Source organism: Haliotis rufescens, unplaced genomic scaffold (genome assembly GCF_023055435.1).
Source record: "Haliotis rufescens isolate VD_foot unplaced genomic scaffold, xgHalRufe1.0.p SCAF_1, whole genome shotgun sequence".
Taxonomy (NCBI): Eukaryota; Metazoa; Mollusca; class Gastropoda; order Lepetellida; family Haliotidae; genus Haliotis; species Haliotis rufescens.
In genome coordinates, this window is record NW_025963779.1 from 15,161,322 (window position 1) to 15,170,987 (window position 9,666).

Genomic DNA, 9,666 nt, shown 5'->3' on the forward strand with positions numbered 1-9,666 from the left:
AAGAGTGCAACAGTTGGAATGTTAGCAGGTAGTGACATGTCACATGAGGATGATCAATCTATTGTTGCTAAATTAGAAGAGTTGAAGTTAGTTCAACAGTCATTGTCAGAAACTGTAGCTGCAGTTGTAAAGTCAGCAGAATAGGGAAGGAAAATGTTATTCATGTGGCAGATTGGGTCATATTGCTAAGGAATGTTTCAAGAAATTCAATGGGCAATGTCACAAGTGTGGTCGTTTTGGACACAGAGCAAATATGTGCAGATTGTCAGGCAGGTCGATTGGGGAAACAAGATTTCAGGGAAACTACTAGAGGCTAGAAATGATGGGCGAACATTTCTGGCTAATGAATTTTCGCCAACAAATAACTGGGAAAGAACTGTATCTGCTACAATATCTGAAGATATATCTGATTATTCAAAGATTGAAATTCCTGGTTGTATTGGGGGGAGAAAGTGTAGGTGGTTGTTAGATACTGGAGCTCAGATCAGTGTTATTACTGAACAGTTAGCCATGCATATGAGAGGCAAACGTGACAAACCTCATTTTTCACCACGAACTGTAGATGGGGAGAGAATATCTGTTGTGTATGATTTAACCACAGACTGCAAGATTGGATCAAATTATATGGATTCACACCGGTTTACAGTAGTGAGGAAATCGGCTTACCCAGCTATTCTTGGTATGGATATCATATCTAAACTAGGACTGAAATATACTCTGGGTGATGACTGTTGTGAAGTGAGAGATCCGTCGAATCAGGAAAATGTATCAGAGAAATGTTCATCATCTCCACAAGTCAACTTGATTTACGCTACAAGTAATGTGACATTTTCCCCTCGTCAGTTTGTAGTTGTGAGAGGTACTGTTGCAAATGGAGAAGAAATGTCTGGAAATATTGGACTTGTGGAATCGGCTGGATATCGAGGGTCAGAACGATTTGGAATTGGATGTGGCAGAGTGTTAGAGAAGGTCAGAGATAATGGTACCATATTGTTGCATATGACTAACCCACACAATGATAGTGTTCATATAACAGCTGGTACAGTGATTGGGACATTTTCTACTGACTTGATTGATAATCCTGTTATTGCAAGCATTCCTGAGAAAGCACGTACAACTGAGATATCTACAGGAGAGAAGATTGACAAGATGGCAAGAGAATTGTCAAATGAGTCTGATGTAAGCTCAGATCAACAAAAGAGACTCTACAAAGTCATAAAGAAGAATTTTGATGTTTTCTCGATAAATGGGGAATTAGGCCGTACAAATGTAATCGAACACTGTATTCCAACTGGGGATTCAACACCGGTGTCACAGAGACCAGGCCGGGTACCCCACAATAGCTTGACAGATATTGAGGGATTTGTTCAGGACAGTTTGGATAAGGGACTCATTAGACCTAGCAACAGTCCTTGGGCCAGTCGTTTAGTGCTTGTACAGAAGGCAGATTCAAGTACGCGCTATTGTGTGGACTTTACTCGTTTGAATGATCGGACAGTAGGCGACAGCTTTCCAATACCAAGGATCGACGATAGTCTAGCTGCCCTTGGCAAAGCCACAATTTTCACAACGTTAGATTTGAATAAGGCCTATTACCAGATTCCCATGAATGAAGATGACAAATCAAAAACAGCCTTTGTGTGTCATAAAGGATTGTTTGAATTTAATGTGATGCCCTTTGGGCTAAAAGGTGCGCCACAAACATTTCAACGCATGATGCTGAATATAATGGGTGACCTCAATTGGGAAAACGTGCTGATATATCTGGACGATATTATAATTTACTCAAGTTTTGACGAACATCTTGAACATATTCAGAAAGTGTGTGAAAGACTTAGACAGGCAGGTCTGAAACTGAATGGGAAGAAATGCAACTTTGCCAAGAAAAAAGGGAAATACCTTGGTCACATAGTGGATGAGACTGGTATCAGACCAGATCCAGGGAAAATATCTGCAGTGAGAAACTTTCCTCGACCAACTAACGCAACTGAAGTGAGAAGGTTCTTAGGTTTAGGGTCTTATTATAGGAGGTTTGTGCGTGATTTTTCTAAAATTGCTAAACCACTGAATAGTCTGACAGAGAAAAATGCTATTATTGTGTGGACAGATGAATGTGAGAAAGCATTTGAAGTGTTACGTGAGAAATTGAGTAGTACCCCTGTGCTGGTATATCCAAACTTTGAGGAAGAATTTGTGGTAGAGACAGATGCTAGCAACATCGGGTTAGGGGCAGTCCTTAGTCAGTCTGGTAGAGTGATCGAGTATGCTTCACGGACATTATCGGCACCTGAACGAAATTATTCAGCAACAGAAAAAGAATGTTTGGCAGTAGTATGGGCTCTAGATAAATTCTGCATGTATTTGGAAGGAAACAAGTTTACAGTGATAAGTGACCATAAACCATTGTCCTACTTGCTGAAGTTGAAAGAACCAAAAGGGAAGTTGGCCAGATGGCGTGTTGCTATGGAAAGCTATGATTTCAAGATTCAACATCATCCAGGCGAAGAAATGGTTGTACCGGATGCCTTGTCACGTGCACCGCAAAATGTTGAGGTTGATGCTATTTGCCTAGGGGGTCTATGGACAAAAGAAGAAATAGTGTTGTTACAAGACAGTGACCAAGACATACAGGCAATGAAAGAGTGGTTGGAGACTGGTAATAAACCTAAAGATATCTCAACACATGTGAATAATCTAGTAACTGCACAGGGCAAGATGCTGAAAATATTGGAGGGTGTGCTGGTGATAGAAGTGGTAGATGGTAAACACAGAACTGTGTGTCCTAAGAGTGAAGCAAAGACTATACTAACAGTATTACATGACAGGATGGGACATTTTGGACCAGACAAAACTGTAGATGCTGTTAGAAGTGAATTCTTCTGGTTCGGATGGAGGAATGATGTGATTTCATGGTGTAAGTCCTGTCAGAAATGTCAAATAAGGAAAAATCCAACTCAACCGGATAAGCAACCAGTAGGAAATCTTGACATTCCTGTGAGACCACTCCAGTCATGGCATATGGACTTTGCGGGACCGTTTCCTACAACTGAACGTGGAAACAAATATATTTTTGCTATGACTGATCCTCTGAGTAAATGGGTAGAAGCTTTTCCGGTTCCGGATCAAACAGCTCAAACAACCACAGATGTCATTGCGAGGGAGATAGTGAGTAGGTATGGAGTACCAGAACAGATTCATTCAGACAGAGGAACAAATTTTGAATCTGCACTGCTGAAAGACTTGTGTGAAAAACTTGGAATTCGACGGACACACACAGCACCTTACAACCCTGCTTGTAATGGGCAGGTAGAAAGGATGAATCGGAACATTGCAGAGAGACTATCAATGATGATCGAGGCAAAGGATCAAAAGGATTGGGATGTTAAATTGCCTAATGCAATATCTTCGATAAGAATGGTTCCAAGTGCTGCAACTAAAGAGACACCCTTTGAAGTTTTGTTTGGGTTTAAGCCGAGAAACCAGGCAAGTGTGTTCACGTCAAACAAAACCCATAACATTGAAGAGACGAGAGAAGAAGTTCGGTCTAGGATTGTAAGAGAACAGTTGGGAAGAAAAGAAAGGCAGAGTAAGAATGTGAAGTTCCGTCCATTTGAAGAAGGGGAGAAAGTGTGGATGTATCATCCACATAAGGGAAATGGACTGTCTAGAAAGTTAGTGGGTAATAGATGGTCAGGGCCATTTACAGTGAACAAGAGACTTGGTGAGACAACATATCAGATAGTACCTCTTAAGGGGCGTGCTCGCACAAGAGTGGTGAATCATAGAATTCTTAAGAGACATTTCAGTCGACCAGGTCACCTCCAAGAACCTGATAGTGATACTATCGAGCATGAGCAGTGTGTGCCATCAGAGACTGTGACAGGTGAAACTAAACAGATAACTGCTGAAAGAGAAAGTGATCAGTGTGACAGTGCGCAGCAGTTTGTGTTTCCGTTGGACTGTATTTCCACATGTGATGAAGAGACTAGTCGGAGAGTGAGAAGTTCAAGGAGACTGAGACATGCCCCATCATGGCAAAAAGATTATGAACTCTAAATTGAATAATTAGGTGTTTTGTAAAAAGTGTTATTGATAATTAAATGTATATATTGTATTTAAGTATTTTCTAATTAATTCGCATTTTTGAATTGTACATAGAATAGGTTACTCTTATAGATTAGCAATAAGCATTCATTGTCTAGGAGGGAGGAATGTTAGCATTGTGCGAATGGGCTAAGGGGAGTAACTCTGATTACCGGAAGAGTATTTACCGGAAGTGTATCGAATGTAAATAGAAGTTAGATGAACGAATGGATTCGGAAGTTGCTAAGAGATAGATCGTAGGGTAAGTAATAGAATATGTGAGGTAATATTGCTAGGATATTGATGTATGGTTGTCAAGGGAGTAACGGATGTATTACAGTTAGTTTTGAGTATGAATTGAAATAAACAAGACGTGTTCTTATACTCGCTCGTTGTGTGCTGTTTACAATATCATGGCATTGGCGTGACTGGCACAGGGTTGTTTTCACTGATGAAAGCTGGTTCTATCTGTTCTGTCAGCTCAGCGGTACATGGATGACAATCTTCATCCAATTGTCCCACCATTTCTGCAACAGATGCCACGTGGTGTCCTTTATCAGCATGACAACCCCATGCAGCCTGAATCGTACTGAACATACTCCAGCCAGGGGGCACGGGTGGCCCAGTCGTCTAAGGCGCCGCGATTCACTGTGCTGAGTTGGGCAAGCCAAAAACCTATGATTGTGGGTTCGAATCCCGTTTCGCCCCAATTATGTTTCTAGGTTTGTCAGCACCATACCCCTGCTCGTGGGTCTAAATATGGTTTACATTTGTATACTTATCCTGCATTACTACGTTGAGATCTTTTCAATACACCGAAATTGGTCAGGCGGTTCATTTAGGAGCAGGGTGCTTAGGACACCTAGTTGACTTCACGTGATGCTAAGAACATTGTGGTGTGAAACTATTTCACACCAACTCGTATCAGTTCCCTTGTCAAGAGTGACAACTGTTGTTTCACACAGCCATCATACAAACCAGTGGTTGATATTGTGAGGACAATTATTTGGGGTACAATAACGCTCTTTCAGTCAAGTCACTAAGTCCGGATCCATGAAGATCTGGGGTAGAATAGGTCTTCAGCAACCCATGCTTGTCGTAGAAGGCGACTATGCTTGTTGTAAAAGGCGACTAACGGGATCAGTTGGTCAGGATCGCTAACTTGGTTGCTGCATGTCATTGTATCCCAATTGCGTGGATCGATGCTCTTGATGTCAATCACTGGATTGTCTGGTCCAGACTCGATTATTTACAGACCGCCGTCGTATAGCTGGAATATTGCGGAGTGCGGCGTTAAACAACAAACAAACAAACACTAAGTCCTACCACTCAATCCTGAGTCAACTCCGCAAGGCGAGGATATCTTCTGTCATGAAACCACACAAAGTGGCTGTTGAGCCAGTCAGAGAGCACATATCGGTACAGTAAACTACGTTTATAACGAACACGCTTATAACGAACTGATGGATAAGACAAACGGTTTTAGGGGGTCCCGTTCGTTTGATGTATATATGTTGATAACAAACAGTAATAACGATAAAAAATTAGTGGTCCCTTTGAGTTCATTATAACTGTAGTTCACTGTATATGGTCTCTGGGCCAATCATCTGGAATAGCTGATGGGAAGCAAAACATGAAGAGTGAGTGAGTGAGTATGGTTTTACGCCGCTTTTAGCAATATTTCAGCAATATCACGGCGGGGGACACCAGAAATGGGCTTCACACATTGTACCCATGTCGGGAACCGAACCCGGGTCTTCGGCGTGACGAGCCAACGCTTTAACCACTAGGCTACCCGACCGCCCCCAAAATATGAAGAACAAAGAAGAGAAACACTATGCTTCAGTTATTTATTCACAGTGGATTTAAAAGAAAATCTACTGATATTTGCATATAGAAAATATGGTAAATGAATTTACAATGATGTAATAAATGATAACAAAATATTGCAGCTTTGTTCTTTGAAGAACTTGGGCCAGAATAGATTCAATTTCGAAGTTTTAGCTGTATCAGTATTTCATCCTAAACGAATAGAACAAATTTTCAAATTTATACAGGTACAAAATGTCTGATCAGCTAATCTTTGGCATCAGACGAAATGCTAAGATGTTATTATGACCTTATGTACATAGGTGAGAATGAATAAAAAGCACATTACAACCTCCGAGCTTAGTAAATCTTGAAATAGTACATCATTGTAAAGATGATGTGGGGTATTTAAATTACCACGGATACAAGTTCACCAAACCTGTACAGATTGTTTCATAAAAAAACATAACTTCATTACATGATTGTTGTACCTAACGTGAAACCAGACGTCTATTTGATTTTGCACAGAAACACATCCAAGCAAGGTTGATGACTACGGGGATAGACACCATGAGACAAAGCCATATAGCCCATAGCTCATTTCAAACTAGTGGCAAATGTATCTTAAATGGTCTCGTGATTAGCAGACTTAGGTCAAAGTTTGTTGTTTAACGCCGCACTCAGCAATATTCCAGCTATATGTTGGCGGTCTGTTGATAATAAAGCCTTGCACCTGACAATCCAGTGATTGGTATAATGAGCATCGATCCACGCAATTGGGATACGAGGACATGCATACATCAACCAAGTTGGGCCTGACCCCATTAGTCAACTCTTACGACAAGCAGAGTCGCCGCTTTCAACAAGCATGGGATGCTGCAGAACTTTTCTTCACGGGTACTTGGGTTGAAGAATACACAGGATTATATGAGTTTGGTTTAACTCTGCTTTGAACATAACTCCAGTTGTATCACAGCATGTCGGCTTAATGCAGGAAGAATGCCCCAAGAGACAGGTCTCAGATGTTGACCACTTTGGTATGTCAATCCACAGAAACTAACAATCGAAATGTCTGTTTTAGTTAAGCACCTCCTCTAGCCTCAGACGAAACCATGAATTTTGGGCTGATGCAGGATTATTAAATGTTGGGAGGAGGGATCCGAAATAAAACAAATGGATGGATGACACACCCAACTGCACCTCTGTATCCACCGCCATTTTGTAGTCATGGATACAGGGGAGATAACAATGAAAGAGATAATTCACTTTCTCGTTTCTGCAGTTTTGTCACTCAATTTTGAAGGGAAACATTTGAGAATGAATGTATACCATAATACCAGAACAGTGGAAATATTGCAATACAAACGTATTGCAATATACAGGTATACCGTGAGTACTTGCAGTCCTGCTGATAGCTACCCCTTACAACATAGCCCATGTGTTGCTGTGCAAATGTATGCTGCTGGATTTCACATCTAGATATAATACATCATATCGTCGAAAAGGAAGTTATAAGAGAACAGTTAAGACTGGATGCTCCGACGAGCCAAACATGACAAAAATGATTCAGCATGTCATGTGACATCATTTAGGAATGTCCAGGAAAAGAAAACGTCACTCACATCCTTTGATGAAAGCTAGACACATATTTTAGCATGAACCACTAAATGCCTCCTGACACAGTATAGAGCTAATGTGAGAAAGCAGACACCTTGGCAAGTCCAAATACAAATATAATCCTTGTAAGGACCATTTCATTACTATAATGATAATAAGAGGGAGAAATGTATCAAAATCTTTACAAGTATTTCTTTTCTGTTTTTCAATGGCACAAACCTCTGGCATTTCATTTTTAATAACACACTGATCTTCATTCCTTTGATGATCAGAAAAACTAAAACCCTATTATAAAAGATAATGTAATGGACATATAGTACATTATTGCTTATCATATTGCTTTAGCAACTATTTCATACTGTCACCATATGTTTGTGCAAGAACAAAATGTGTAAAATGTAAATGCAGCAATGGCTTAATGTTGGTTACAATCCACAATGCAGAGGAAATGTCACCCACTCTGTGCCAACTCGACCAAAATAGTAAACAAAATAGGATCACTTTCTTAATAAACAATCTGACCTATGAAGCGAAACATGGTTTGAACCTTAATCTTGAAAGACAAAGTTTAAGAAAAACATTCCAAGCTTCAAGGATACTGACATATTTAGCCTAATTTACAGTTTCAGAAAGATTAACACTTAAAAGTTCAAAAATTCGAGGCCCCAGTCCTTGGTAAAAAAATGATACTAACTGTCTTGTTCGAATTTCTGACACTACAAGAAAATCAAGTGATTTTGTTATAATCATGGAAGTACTAAACAAACATCAGCTAGTGTTCTACTGACTCTAATCAAAGATAACAGCATCTAATGCCATTTAATCTCAGTGACTTACACTAATATATTCTAACTATGTATACTAGAGGTAAAATGTAGTCCAAGTCTTTATCAATAGGGATAATAAAAGGATTATGTACACTATAGATGCAAATTCAAATTATTCAACTTAATCCAGTTTAGTTCAGCTACAACATTAGTCTTAGTTATATCAGAACTAAGTAAGTTAGGGTTGGTTTAATCAGAGACCATATAATAGATTATTATATGGTCTCGGGTTTAACATGGACTTTGGGGAGGCTTGTAAACTAAGGGAGGCTTCTATGAATGGTATTTGATAAAAATTAATACACACTTCCGGCATATCAATTTCATGTCATTGTATTTTGAACATGTAAAAAGGCGTTTTAAATAGCACTCAATGACTAGCAATTACCGGTAGTCAGCAACATAAAAAATATGTACCACACACTCTAATTGATATGATCATGATGATGCTATTAGATAGAAGTCTTAATGCAAAATATCAAGGTTTAAGCTAGCAGTTTAAGCTTACTAATGTAAGGGTCAACTAACCGCTGGTCCTCTGACCATAGGAGGACAGAAAGGGCCTGCTGTGTTCAAAGTCCAAGGTCAAAGTGGGCCAGTCAATAGCCTGCACTCACACATTGACAGGCTGATTATTGTTAGCTATTGAGATGTTTATGACAGACCATTCCTTGCAACAAAAGCTGGCCCTGCTGGCTAGTAAAGTTTTGTTTTGTGGATCACCTATTCGTACAGTATTGAATCTATCAAACATTTGAAAATTAAGTCTTGATCAGTGTGATTCTCATGACCAGTAAAAGTTATTTTTCTTTTTGAAATACCACATTGGAAAATGCAATTTCTTTTCAAACATGATGGCAGGGTCAACTGGGTTCAACTGGGGCTCGCCAAATTTCAGCACTGTTCAGAAAAAGCAGCCAAAATAATTCCCAAGGGGAAAAAGAGGACCCATTAAAAGTATCTTTTACATCATACGTTTAAAGTGAGTGAGTTTGTTTAACACTGTTTTGAACACTATTCGGTAATATCACGGCATGTCAGCTTGACGTGAAGCCCAATCGGCATACACAGGTCTCGGACATTTACCACTTTGGTGAAACCCATGAATACAGTGGTCAGTAACCAGACACAAATATGGAATTCAAAGCTGTGGTTATAGGTTTCTGGCCAGTCTAAGGGATGCAACTCTGCACAGCAAATTGCAGCACCTTAGATGACTGCGCCTACCATGTCTGCCACATCTGAGAGTCAATACTCCCCAGTCAGCAATATTCCAGCTATATCAGGGAAGAAGCAAGATTCAGCTATATTTATGTACCAAGGAAATTCA